This window comes from Phaenicophaeus curvirostris, chromosome 17 (genome assembly GCF_032191515.1).
Source record: "Phaenicophaeus curvirostris isolate KB17595 chromosome 17, BPBGC_Pcur_1.0, whole genome shotgun sequence".
NCBI lineage: Eukaryota > Metazoa > Chordata > Aves > Cuculiformes > Cuculidae > Phaenicophaeus > Phaenicophaeus curvirostris.
In genome coordinates this window covers 9,488,235-9,501,402 of record NC_091408.1, presented here as the reverse complement: position 1 = coordinate 9,501,402, position 13,168 = coordinate 9,488,235, and positions in this window count along the sequence as shown.

Here is a 13,168-nt window from a genome sequence, read left to right as displayed (position 1 = left end):
ACTGTCGGATATGGTCACGCCACCTCCCTCCCTCTCTCCTATGCAACAAGTTGTTTGTGGCCAAGGAAAGCCACCATTTTAGCAAACAGAGACTCCCAGGGAAGGCTGGTCTCAGCCCACAGCATGAGATGGGATCTCTTGGTCATACAGGTTCCTTTTGTGGAGCTAGGAGGACAGGATGTGTCTGTCCGCCCTGGAAGAGGAGTGCAAATCTATGCACAGCACACCAGAGCAGGGAATCCCTCCAGTGACCTGCACAGCCTTCAGAAGGCGTTGGATGCTGCTGGTCTCCTGGGAAAGTTGGCAGCTACTGCGCCTGCAAGGGGTAGACGACCAGCACCGGGTGAAGCTCCACAGAGCACTATGGCACAACCAGGAACGCTTTTCGTTCCTGCTGCTCCTGTGATGGAGACTATTCTGCTACTGGGAAGTGAGCTGTGGATTCCCCACTTTGCTCCTGTCTGCTCCAGACAGTAGATGATAAATTGAATACATTTGACACCAGAGAGAATATTCAAAGGTGACGTAAACCCCAGAGTGGGTTACATGTTGGATGTGTGTTGGTCAGAAAACAGGTGTAAGTGGCAACGCACAATGATGTGGCATTTGGCAGATACGCAGTGTGTTAACTGACCCAAGCTGGGATTCCACAGGAGCCCTTGGAGGGCACAGGGATGGCTGCAGGTGGGAGTGGAGGCTGTGGGGTGATGCCAACCTTTATATACTTGTTTAGTGCTCTTCCGGCAATACATGGCATCTCCATGGCTGTGGGAGAGCTTTGCACACCCACTGAATGTCAAACCCCAGCAAGATACCCTCACAGCAGCTGTTTCCTGACTAACTTATCCCAGGGCGTAACTGATCCCACGGCTTTGCCTTCTACACAAAGGGATGAGGGTCAAGGTGTGAGACTGAGGGAATCAGCCCTGTAACTGGGAATATCACCATGTTTCTCAAGCAGGTTTTCTTCTAAGATCCATAGGTGAAGATCCAGACCTTTGGCTATCAAACAGGCCTGTTTCACAGACTGTGGCATGCAGCAGGCTGGCGGGCAGATCCTAAAGACCCTGTTCTCCTTCTCCCGGGACAAAAGGAAAGCCACTGAACTTAATTCAGCCTGAAGATGACAGATGTGTATGAAAGCTGTGCAATGGACCTTTCTCATTTACAACACTTCAAAGCTTGTGCAACAGTGCCCATGCCACTGAGAGTGGGGGGAAAAATACAGATTCAAACCTTACGAGCTTGGGTCAGGCACTGTCACTGCAAGACACATGGCACCACTTACAGGCACAGAGTACACCTGGCTCGAGCACAGCAAGGCTGCTGTATTTTAACCATCCTCCTTTGCCCAGAGCACCAAATTCCCCATGCTCTGTTTGTCTCGGCTCTGTACACGAAGTCTGAACCACTTGAGTCTACATAAAATGTTCTCTTTGGAATGAACCTTGCCTCCATCTCCATCTGCACAAGAGATTGATCCTATTAAGGTCTCAGTAACTATCTGTAATGTTATGTGCTGCACATGAAAACTGATTCAATTCAGGAACTTGTTTATAAACAACTTTAAAAGCAAGCACATGGGCAGGCAGAGAAGTAGAAGAGGCATCTCTATCCCTCGGGAACTGCTGGCTCCTGTCCATGGGATTTTCACAGACTGCTTTTATCTCATTAAAATTCTGTTTTTTCATGAGCCATGAAATGATTTTCCATGCATGGAAAGGGTTCGTAGTGCGCTTAGCTCTGAGCAAAGAAACCCACTGAGGATGTCTGGGAGAAGCTGATGCTACACCTGGTCCCAGCCAGAAAAAAGGGAGTGAGAACAAAGCCACCAACTCTGCTGTACCTTCAAGGGAGATGCTAGAAACACCAACCTCAAAGGCAGGATCTGGGGTCACCAAGCAGGCATCGTTTATGGTTCCCAGCTCTGGCTGACACTAAGTCTGAGGAGCAGCAGTACCTTGTTTCCCACAACAGGAGCCTCTCGCTTGCCTTCCCCTTCATCAGCATTTTTAGGTGAGCCCCCTGAGGAGGGAGCACACCCAGCTGCTCCGCTCAGCAGGGTGAAAGCCCATCCCTTCCTTGGGGTGCACCTAGCACCTGGCTTCGAGCCGCTTGCATGTCCCCTTGGGCTAGGGGCTGGCAGCACTGAGCACAATCCGGGGCAGAGGGAGCTTCCCCAGACTCAAAGCTTCTCTCCATCCCTTCCAGCTGTCTCATTTGCAGAACCAAAGGCCCTTTTGGCTTGGAGCTGCAAAGCTCTTGAGGCAGAGCCAGGGTTTGCCCTTCATCTACCTCGGCTCCAGGATTCTTCAGCCCTCTGGAAAAAGGCACCTAAATTCCCCTAATTTAGAGAAAGCCAGGGACGGAGGAGTGCCTCCCTAACCCCTGCTTGAAAGGAGGATGCTGATGCCCACTCCACTGTGCAGCCTGCCAGCCCCATGCAGCCCACAGCCCACAGCATCTGTCAGTCTTCCTCCAGTCCCTTGTCAGCAGGTTGGTCCGTCCCCCAGCCCTCAGCACCCTGTCGCCTTCCTCAAACTGCGTGTTTTCACACACTTACAACTGCTCCCGGCAAAATATTTGAACAGCTCCTTCTCAAAACACCCAGAGATTAATATAAGACATGTGCAGTGCTATGGAGACATCTCTCCTCTCACAAGGAGATAAGCAAGGTGCAGTGAATCCCTCACTACTAGTAGGTGCCTCTTTATTTTTCCAAGCACTATGGCCAGGGCGTGACTCCCTACTGCCTCTTGGGAGATCTTAATGTTGCATAAATACATCAGCTGGATTGGACCTGCTCACTAGCCTGTGTGCGTGACACTCTGTTTTCATAGATGGGATAAGTCCCCAGGAGGTGATGGAAGGGCTCTTTCCACCCAGCTGCTCTGTGCAATCCCTGCTGCAGCCCTTGCAGAGCACTGCGTGCTGTGTGCACGCCTGTCTGCGGCCACTCAGTCTCTCCTCCAGCTCTTTGCTCCCTCCTTCTGTCTTTTCCCTTCTCAGGGTGTTGATGTTGGATCAAGAAACACTTCTGATCAGCTTGTAATAAATGAAGTACAGTATTTTAGCTCCAAGAAACTCCGGAGAGTCTCACGCAAGGCTAGAATTTGGCTTTCATTCCGAAAGCGAGGCTGCAAAAAAACCCCTTTGAGATCACTTTACTGTTACCTGGGTTGCTTCTTTCCACCCTTTGGCAGGAGGCTACAGAGCCAGAAAGTGTCAATTTACTCTCACTGCTGGGCCAAGAACATCCCTGGTACAAATTTATTGCTCTTTATAGGGCTGGGCCTTTAATTCCTAGCACATACTTGTGAAGAATTTTGGCTTGTCACTGAGGAGTAGGAATTATTTTCCTCTCTACAGGTAGAGGCAGGTCCTCCTTTGGCTGAGGGCTCTGCACATCTCGATAGCAGCATTACTGCAGTGCTCCCATAAAGGGGACTTGAAAACCCCATAAGCACCTGCCTGTGTTGAAAGCCAGAAGCAGAGTGGCTGCTGTTTAGTACATGGGATTTTTTTCTTATTCCTTCTCCCTTTTTTATTGCTCTGCTACTAGTTGAAGTGCTACTGTGGGATCAATCTGCTCCCAGTCCCCTGAGGAATTAGACAATGGAGTAAAGGGCTCCTATAATGAGGAGAGGGCACTTTTGCCATTAAAGTCACTAACAGCTGAAGCTAGGACTAAAGTTTCACAGAAGATTTTATGACTTCTTCCCATTTGTAAAGGGATCTGGTTTAAATGCTGGTCAGGCTTAGCTGGCTGGGGTCTCTGCCATGGTTCTCTGTATGTAGCATTGATGTTCTCTCTGCTGCAAAAGCTGCTGGTGGTGGCTCCCAGTCACTGATCAGGCCAGTGGCCACCAATAATGGCAGCACAGTAGAAGTTATTCCTTGAGAAAAGCTTGTTGGCATCTGGAAGGAATCTGGCTTCTGCATTCCAGCTAACTCACTGTCTGTGAGACAAATCCAGGCTGAACACAGAACTGTTCAGATCACAAATACCCTGACCCATATATAGCAAAAAACAATCTGAACTAAAGCGAAGAGCAGAGGTGAGCACGCTGACAGCGTGCACCAAATCACACCAGCCTGTTGGTGTGGCACCTGCCAGTCACTGCAGAGTCCCTAGCAGAGCAGCCCGGCAGACACAAAGAGATGGCTCTGAGTTCATGCCCTGCAACCCAGCGGGCAGCCAGGTCAGCAGCTCTGCTCCTGGCTCTGAGACAAACCCCCGAGGCTGAGCCCCACACAGTCTCCCTGAGAGCACAAGCAACCGTCACTACTGAGGGATGTGCCTGCCCTAGCTACATCTGGCTGCAGCACGACCAACAGTGAAGACTGTGTGGATTCAACTGGCCGCAAAGGGCTCTGTTACCGCAGTTCCTCTCTGTAAGGGAGTCTGCACCCAGCTTGGCAGCAGAGGAAACTGTCGATCACCACTAACCCTGATCCCAGTTTGCAGTAGATTCCCCTTTTTACATTTTCCCAATACCAGTAACTGCCTCCTTCCCTGGGGGTTGTTGCCCTGTGAAACCACAATCACCAGCACATGGTGGCTTCCAAAGTCAGGTGAAAGAGGGGATTTCTTTTCAGTTGTTCACATCACTGAAATGCAAACAAGAGATGCAGATAATCAGCCATCACTTTTCTTCTCCAAGGAATAAAAACCAATCTCTGTAATCAAGAATCCTCTTTGGATTTCAGCTAATGGGTTCCCCAGCTTCATCAGATCTACAAAGAAGGATTTGTGATGATTGGAAAAACCCACATAAGAACATATGGGAGAATAAAAACCTATGAAAATTCAAATGTCTGTCTTTAACTCTCTATTAAAGTCTTCTGCACTTGGTCGCTACAGAACATTTGTAAGCATAATTAAAAGGGTCTCTATTTTTAAAAAAATAAATTATATTTACGAGAGGCCTTATTGTCCCAAGATGGGGGCTTGGCAGATCTGGCCCTTTCTCTACAAATCCATTCCAGCTTTCTATGCTTTCTATACCTTGTGACATTTTGTGTACATCTGAGAGTCTGCACAGACACTCACAAGCCATTCGCCTGAGGCCTTCATTTCATGGATACTATGTGAACTGGTCTCCAGACAGATAAGGTCGCAGAGGTTAAACAGCTAGTTACAGTACATAAAGTTTATATCCACTGTGCCTAGAGGAAGCTTTTTGCCTTGTTTTAAGAGACTTTTTTTTCCTTTTTATGACCAAAAGATGACTGCTGTAACATCCCAGCTTTAAAATACAATCTTAGTTTAATGGTAATAATATACAAAATCCTTCCTACTTTACAGCCAAACACCTGCACTTCACTTCTGTAGCAGTGAGAGATGCTACTCAGCATGCAAGGGAGACTTGGTGCCTGCATCTCCACAGTCCATTTGGGTTAAAACACTCTGCCACTTTCCTAGCTGCTTGCCTTACATACTGATTCCAAATCAGGGTTTTCTTAAATACAGCCTGTCTACTTAATAATATTCATTACATTATGGACTTGGAACATTTGATTAAAAGAATTATTAGCTGGAATTACAACATGATTTTATTTTCTGGTCCATCAGATGCAAAATTCTAAACCCTTGGTGAATGACACAAAGACAATAGAGCTTCCAGGACTTCTGTGAAAGTGGGGACTTGGGTGAAAGACTGAATTGCTGCTCGGCTAAGGACAGGCAGGTGGTCCTGGGCTGCGATCTAGTGCCTGGCAGCCACAAGCAGAGCCTTCCAGGCTAACCATAGCCTGCTTGCCCCATCGAGGCCCACGGAGGACACAAGGGAGCTGCTGATATTACAGAGTATTTGTGCAAGCGCAAGAGGACAAAAACACAAATCTGAAGTGAATCTGGGTCCTTAGTTCTGCTACCCATGGAACAACTTGTTGTTGGTTTTGTTGTCGTTGTTATGGACTATCAGAACTAGAAAATCTATAGTCCTGAACTTCTAAACCAGGAGACCCAGAGGAAGGGGATGAGTCAGACAAGTTTATTATTTATGCCAATTATTTCCAGCCTTTTGCTCTGTATTAATAATAATTTACTGTTATCTGAGGGATTACAGTCAGAATTTTAGCATATCTTAGCACTGTCATGTAGGTCAGAACTGCTCATTTGCTAAAGTGTAGCACAGTTCTTTTTTTTACTCTCTTTCCTTTAAACAGTTCTGAGGCAAGGTTCTAAATTCAAACTTTGGAAAAAGAGATAGATTATGTGAAATGCAGCATGTTAGAAAACCTTTGGTAGTTTAGTGGTTGCCTTGGAGACACATGCTCAGAAGATAAAGGAGCTTAAAGTTGGAAAGTTCAAGTAAGCTGCATAATGAATCGTTCTCATCTGAGTCTTTGCCTGTGTGTGTTGATATGTCCTTTTCTGTTGGAGCTGGCGGAACTGTTCCAAGATGTGACTTCTGCTCTGACATAAGACAAATTGTTCATTATTTTCAAAGAGCAAAAGAAACATATTTTTTCTTAAAAATGGACAACAGAACCTGTAACAGTGTCGGTACAGACTGACCACCACTGGGCTGCCTCACGGGTGAAAATGGCCTTCAACCTTTCCCATACAGCAAACTACTGATAGGACAACTCACAAGAGATTTGGAAGATGGGACACATAAAATTTTGAAAGCCTGAGCTGCCTATGCCTGCAAGGTTGAGCCGGAAATCCCTTTGGGAACAGATTCAGCAAGGTCTGTCCAGTATTTTCATGCTGCTCCTCTGCTCAGGACAGAAGGGACTATGAAAGAACCTCTTGAAGTCCTACACAGTGAACAAAAGCTGGAAGAAGACGGAAAGTTAATTCCCACACACTGCCCTTTCCCCAAATTAAAGGCAGGTTTGGTTCCTTTTCCTTTGGTTTGGGCAAGCAAGGAGGCTGACATGTCACCCAGCCCATTGTGGGTTTTCCCACAGAAGCTACTGGATGTGTCCTTGACAAAGAAGAGTATAAACCACACAACTGACATTATTCTTGTATCTCTGTAGCTCAAGTGAATAGGAAAAGGTTTTATTAAAATAAAATTATTATTTAAGAATGTCATCAATTTCCATATAGATTGTTCACTATCAAAATACAAGGTCATAGTTCCTTGTTCCAAACCCATGGAGATATGATAAAAAGTCAGCACACAATGACATGAACATGGGACAGAGATAAAAGATGAGTGTATCCCTTATTTTCTGTGGCATCATAGCGCATTGTTTCTTTCTCCTCACTTCACTGTGGAAGACTTGTTGGTCAGGACCAAGAACAAAATCACTCCCACCAGATAAAAAAAAGAAGGAGCTTGAAAGCCTGGGAGGCTTCATGCTGGGCTGGGCCAGGTCTGGATGGCCCTGTCAGACTTAAAGGGCAGCAGCAATGAAAAACAAATTGAGACATCCCTATGGTATGCCTTGTTTCCACTGCCAGCTTTAAAAATGACAGTGACGTAATTACGGGAGCAGTCATGGCAGAGGGGGTATAAAAGTCAATTGATTTTGTAAGGGAGTTGATTTTCTGTGGTGCAAAGTGCTCTGATTATTATTAAGGGTATGAAAAGGTGTTTAAGAAATCAGGTTTGGAAAAGAATTACATTTGTCTACAAAGTGGGCTATGAATCTTACGAAAAAGGTATGATTTGTGAGAGTTCACTGCCTCAGGCAATTAGGATTTCTAAGGGGACTCAAAAAGTGAAGAGAACATGACAGGTCTCAGAGGCCTGACAATCCTGTATTTCAGACTTCTAGTGACACGAGCAAGGCTAGATGCTGTGGAGATCCAGAATGTGTCCCAAGAAATTGAGCTCTGCGAGTAATTTCCTTCCTTCTTTTAATCAAATGTATGCACCAGGAATATGCCTTCCTTCCTGCTCCAACCTAGTTTTCTACCAGATTTCACAGGGCAGGTCTTTGAAAGCTTCCACACTTGACAGTTGATTACCCGTTTCATCTCACAAGTTCATTCATAAAGTAAAGGCTGTCACCATTGTCAGATACCCTGTGGTGGCCCTGATGGAACTACAAAGTCCCAGACAGTTAACGCCATCATTTCTTCCCCCACCATGCCAGGAAATGCTGTTTCTCCAGTGTCAGCAAGGTAGGTCTTAGGAGGAAGAATTCCTCCAGGGTTTCACTAGATTGATGACTTGCTCCTACCTGCTATCTTGTTCTTATTTGCTGTAGTGCAGAAAGTGAGGAATATTTAAATGACTCATGAAACAGGGAAATCTAATCTGAGGAGCAACCTTGACTGAATCATTTTCAGCTACTTCCTCCATGAGAGGTGTTTTTCTTGATATTGATCCCTCTGTGCTCTGCAACATGCACATCTCAGAGCACTGGCTCTGCACTGGACCGCTGCACGCTCTCATCTGTAAATAGATGTGAGGAAGCAAAGAACTGCAAGTCAGGAAATGGCCACTTGGCCCAATGAGCCTGGCCCTTTAAGTTTATCTCAAACGCACCTCCTTGCTTTGTCTTTGCACCTGCAAATCTCCTTTCTCCTCATAAAAATGTCTAGCTGTCTCTTAAACCCATTCAAAGTATTTGTTTAAGTGACCTAACTTGGCAGCAAATCTGTAGCATTTGGGCTGGCTTGAGTGACATAATGCTGCTAGAATCCCCTGTTTATTTTTTATGTTGCCTGCAATCCCGCCGCGCTGGGCTGGGCTGTAGCAGATAAACAAGTCCTGCTCAGCCCACAGGAACCATCCACAGAAAACCCGGGGCTACCAGAAGTGGCAGTGCTGACTCAGCATTCAGAACACTTCCTATTAAATAACTTTGGCGCCAGCTTCTCTGGAGCTCCAGTAATGGTGCTTATGGAAGAGGACAACTCCATCGGCTTTAGCTTATCGCAAGGACAGATGTTCTAGTTCTTATTTGGCAGGTAGCTAATTTTAAACTGAATTACAGTCAAAAATTAAAGATTTTGTGACTATTGGCTGATTTTGTGCTCATCATAACTTTTCTCAGGATAGACATCCATCTACTCGTCCTAACCTTAAACTAGTACGGCTCCTTGGGTCATATACCATGGTTCCTTGGCCGCTTTACTCAAACCTAGTGTAACTCTGCCTCCCACTGGAGTCTGCAGTGGGTAATTTATTTTCCTTTATCTATTCTTGAAGTGCTCTTCTTGATGCTGCTAAACACATGCTACCCCGAGAGGATCAAGTTTTGATGATGCAGCTGATGAAGTGTATTTATACCTCTCAGTAGAGCACCCAGTGCTTTTCATCCGCTTTTGCTTGGACTGTACACCTGATATCACAGTGAACTGAAGCCAGGGAGCTGCCTTTCCTACATCCTGAAAAAGACCCCAGGCTGAAGATCATAACTGAGGAAAAGACATTATCAAAGGACACAGAACCTCATCCACATGCACCATTAGATATGTAGCAATGGTTATAATAATGTCTAAAGTCTTAAAGTCCCTAAAATAAATATTTCAATACCAGCCTTTTGTCTTTTGCTGCAATTCATATTCTTGAACACACTCTGAACAGCCAGCACTGTTCTGTTCCCCTCTAGCAGCCACCCAAGGGTTTGTCAGCTGAACTGCAGCAGGGGGAAGGCAGGAATAGAAACCTCCAACCATAACCCTTCCACTACGCTATATTCTTAAGCTACAAGATAACCTACATATTCTTATAAATGTGGCTTCACTAAGGCAAAGTGATCATTGATATGAAAACTTATCTGGAATTTAGGATCTCTTCAGTTCTGGTTATTTTCAAGACCACCGCAGATCTTGTAAATGGTTGGCACATGGAAAAATCTCTTTGCTTTTGATATAAATCCCATTCTCATAAACATTTGAAAATGCTATTATTCCAGTTGTGCAAATAAGAACAGGCCTTTAAAGCATGTGGAAACAGCATCAAGTTTTTTAATGAGCCTTTTTGCCCTCCTCTAATTACTTTTTGTGGCATTTTAAATGACAAGGTTCCTGATGTAGCTGTGCTGCAATCACTACAAAACTATTGTTATTTGGGTTTTTTTTTTGTTTCATATATTTTGAGCATTGCTGATATATTTTATGCCTAATGTGTCTATCTGCCTATAAACACATACCAACCTGTTTTTTCATCTCGAGTGCCACATAAGAGGGGAGAACAGATCGTGCTCTTGATGGAAAGTTTAGTTCAGGCTCATTTCATTCGATCTATAACACAGCTTACTTTCCTTTTTCCCCTCTGACTCCTCCTACTGTGTAAGGCCCTTATGTGTACCGGGTTGTGCTGACTAAAGCTGCTTCTGCAGCATCAGCCTGCATACGGAATATTCTGTATGCAGAGAGATGTAGGCAATGCTGCAGAACAAATATTCCCGTTGGAGAGTAAATACCAGTCTGTGAAAGCCCGTGTGAATATTTGCCATAGCCTCAAGCCATTTCCCAGAAACCGCCTTTCATTTCACCCTGCATTTGGATTCCACATTCACTTCACCAAGCCTCTTCCCCAGCCTGGCAAACAGCTAAAATTCACTCAACAGCTTGATAACAACTAATACTATATCAAAGAAAGTGTAAACCTCCTTTAACTGTGCGTATGGGGATATGAATGCTCTCAAGAAGACTAGCAACACATAGCTGCTAGCCCGGAGTCCCTCTCTGCAGTGCCACAAACCCAAGCAGCCACAGCCTCACCCTCCCCACGCATCTTTCCCACAGTCCAAGAGCTGCAGCTGGTGCCACCCCTTAGACACAGCCCAGGAGCCCAGGATGCACTGCTGCTCCCCTGTGTGCAGCTGTAGCTGCTAAGCCAGCGGACACCCAACTGATGCACATATTCTCATTTAGCTCATTAGACTCAGACAGCTGTAGATTGCACAGAGAATGAGGAGAGAGGCAAACCTACAAGAGAAAATGGAAGAGAAGGCCCCAAGGATGGCTGCGTTGTAATATTGCTTCTCCTGTTTCCACACCACCATTTTTGGCTTGCTCCTTATGTTTAAGTATTTCTAAGGAGAAACCTGATCTGCACATTTGGGTTCAAAATGGGCCAAGTTCCTGCTGTAGCACTGCACGTGTTTGGTATCCAGATACGCATGGGAAGGAAACTGCCTTCCACAGCAGGGGATCCGAATACCTCGAGTGGTTTTAAACATCTTGGCTTCTGTCACGGAGACCTGACTGTGGCTTCACATCCTGCACAACCCAACTGTAATGGGCTAAATGCAAGGGGGAGAATGGGAGAAGGGATTAGCCTTCATAGGAGAGCTGGAAAATAACAGAGACAGACTGTGCCTGGTTGGTACATGTTTTTCTCCACTGATGATGGCAGATAAATCACTGCCCTCCCTCACGTCCCCATGGCAGGTGTGTGCAGGGCAGCTGCTCCTTGGGCTCTGTGGCCCTGAAATGCCACGTGTACGTTCAACCTACACCCCTGTCACAGATGCTGTGAAACAAATCTCTTAACCCGCTGGAAGGTGGATTCCCCCATCACGTCATGGGGAGAGGTATTGTCACAGGGAGAGGAATGAGAGGATGGGAGGAAATAGGGCTTTGCAGCAAAAAATGTGCAGAACAATATTCAAAGTCACAGTACTGTCTTGCCATCCAGATGTTTCTAGAAAAAACACCAAACCAGTGCATACCAAATTTAGGGCTTCTCATTCCCATTGGACGGGAACTGCATGAGGAAAGGATATGTGCACTGTGTAACCTCATTTATTCCTTAGCAACCGAAAGCTCCTTGTATTTTCCCATCTTGGGGGCTTACGTGCGGATCCCCATTCAGTGACATTCTCCCACCATGAATGATTAAGGAATCTGAATCTTTAAAACTTGCCAGATCCCATTTCTATTCCTCAGTACAGCCCTACAGAGAGAGATAAGCCTGGGAGGCCAAGGGATTTTGTGGGGCCAAGAAGCAGTGCTATGAAAGGAAGTCTGGGGCCATTTCTCCCCTCCATGTCTGTGCTTTGCAGAGATTTATACAAACATTTTTCATGTTTTACCTAGCTGTGCTGCTGTTCATTGGGAAAGCAAGCTAGGCTCTTGCCCTGGTATGTATCACACCGCCGTGTGTCAGGTCTTGGAAGATATGTTCAACACTGGCCAGTGCTAATGGGAAGAGAGGATTAACACCTTAATCCCTGGGTGCAGCTATGCCAGCAGTGACATCTTAGCAAAGACCAGGCAGTGGGCAACTACCTTAAGGTGCAATCAAATACACGACTAGTTTGAACAGGCTCCTCCCGAAACCATTGCCTTGTCCTCCCATTTTGAGAATGAATGGGATTTTGCCTCTCATTCATTAGTGATATAATTCTATCCTAATGAGGGCAAAGTGTGGAAGGTTAATTATTTAGCAAGGTCAGTGCTGTGCAGGACTGTCCTTAGCTCACAGAGATCATGAGAACAGGTTTATTTGAGTGGTTTACTTCACCTACCTGCAATATTTTCCTTCCAGTACAGGGCTGAATGTACCTATTTAAATTTATGTCTAGGACCAACTCAATGATTATTCTACTACAAATAAGGTAGATGAGTTTCACTGTCTCATCAACCGTATCTTCCTGTGGCAGGAGGTGGGATTACAAACCATGGAGCAGGAGAAAACAGCCATGGAACATGGAATGTCCTTAGCGGTGCTGCTTGACCTTAGAACCTGCAGGTTTAGGGAAAGGGGAGGGTAACCAGCAGAGCCAGCAGCTGGAATTCAACTGCCCCAGCAGGAACTAGAAACAAATGAACAGGCTAACTGATGTATACCTTCCTCCTGATCTCTCTGAATCAACACCATGCTATTTACAGTAGTGTATAATAATATTGAATCAAGATTTGCATGGGACGATTTCTATTCCCCAGCACAAGATAACTTTCCAATAATTTTTTTTTTCAGAGATGCGAAAACATTTACTTTAATGATAATGAAAATAAAGTCAGTAAAATCCTTTTGTCCTGTTGTTTCGATCAGATAAACCATATCTACCAACTGTAGAAGGAGGATTAACTTGAGTTGAGATTTTTTTTTTTTAATGTACTATGAGAAAAGCCCTGGGGCCAAAACATTTAGAGGCCAGGTTTTAGTGCATGTTGATCTAATGGTTTCTCTGAAGAAAATGTCTTTAGACCTGGCAGGCGTGTATTGGTTTTCATTACTTCAAGTATCTACTAGCAAAGTTTTAATTAACGGGGCCGTACGTAAAAATATTTCCAGTGTTGTAA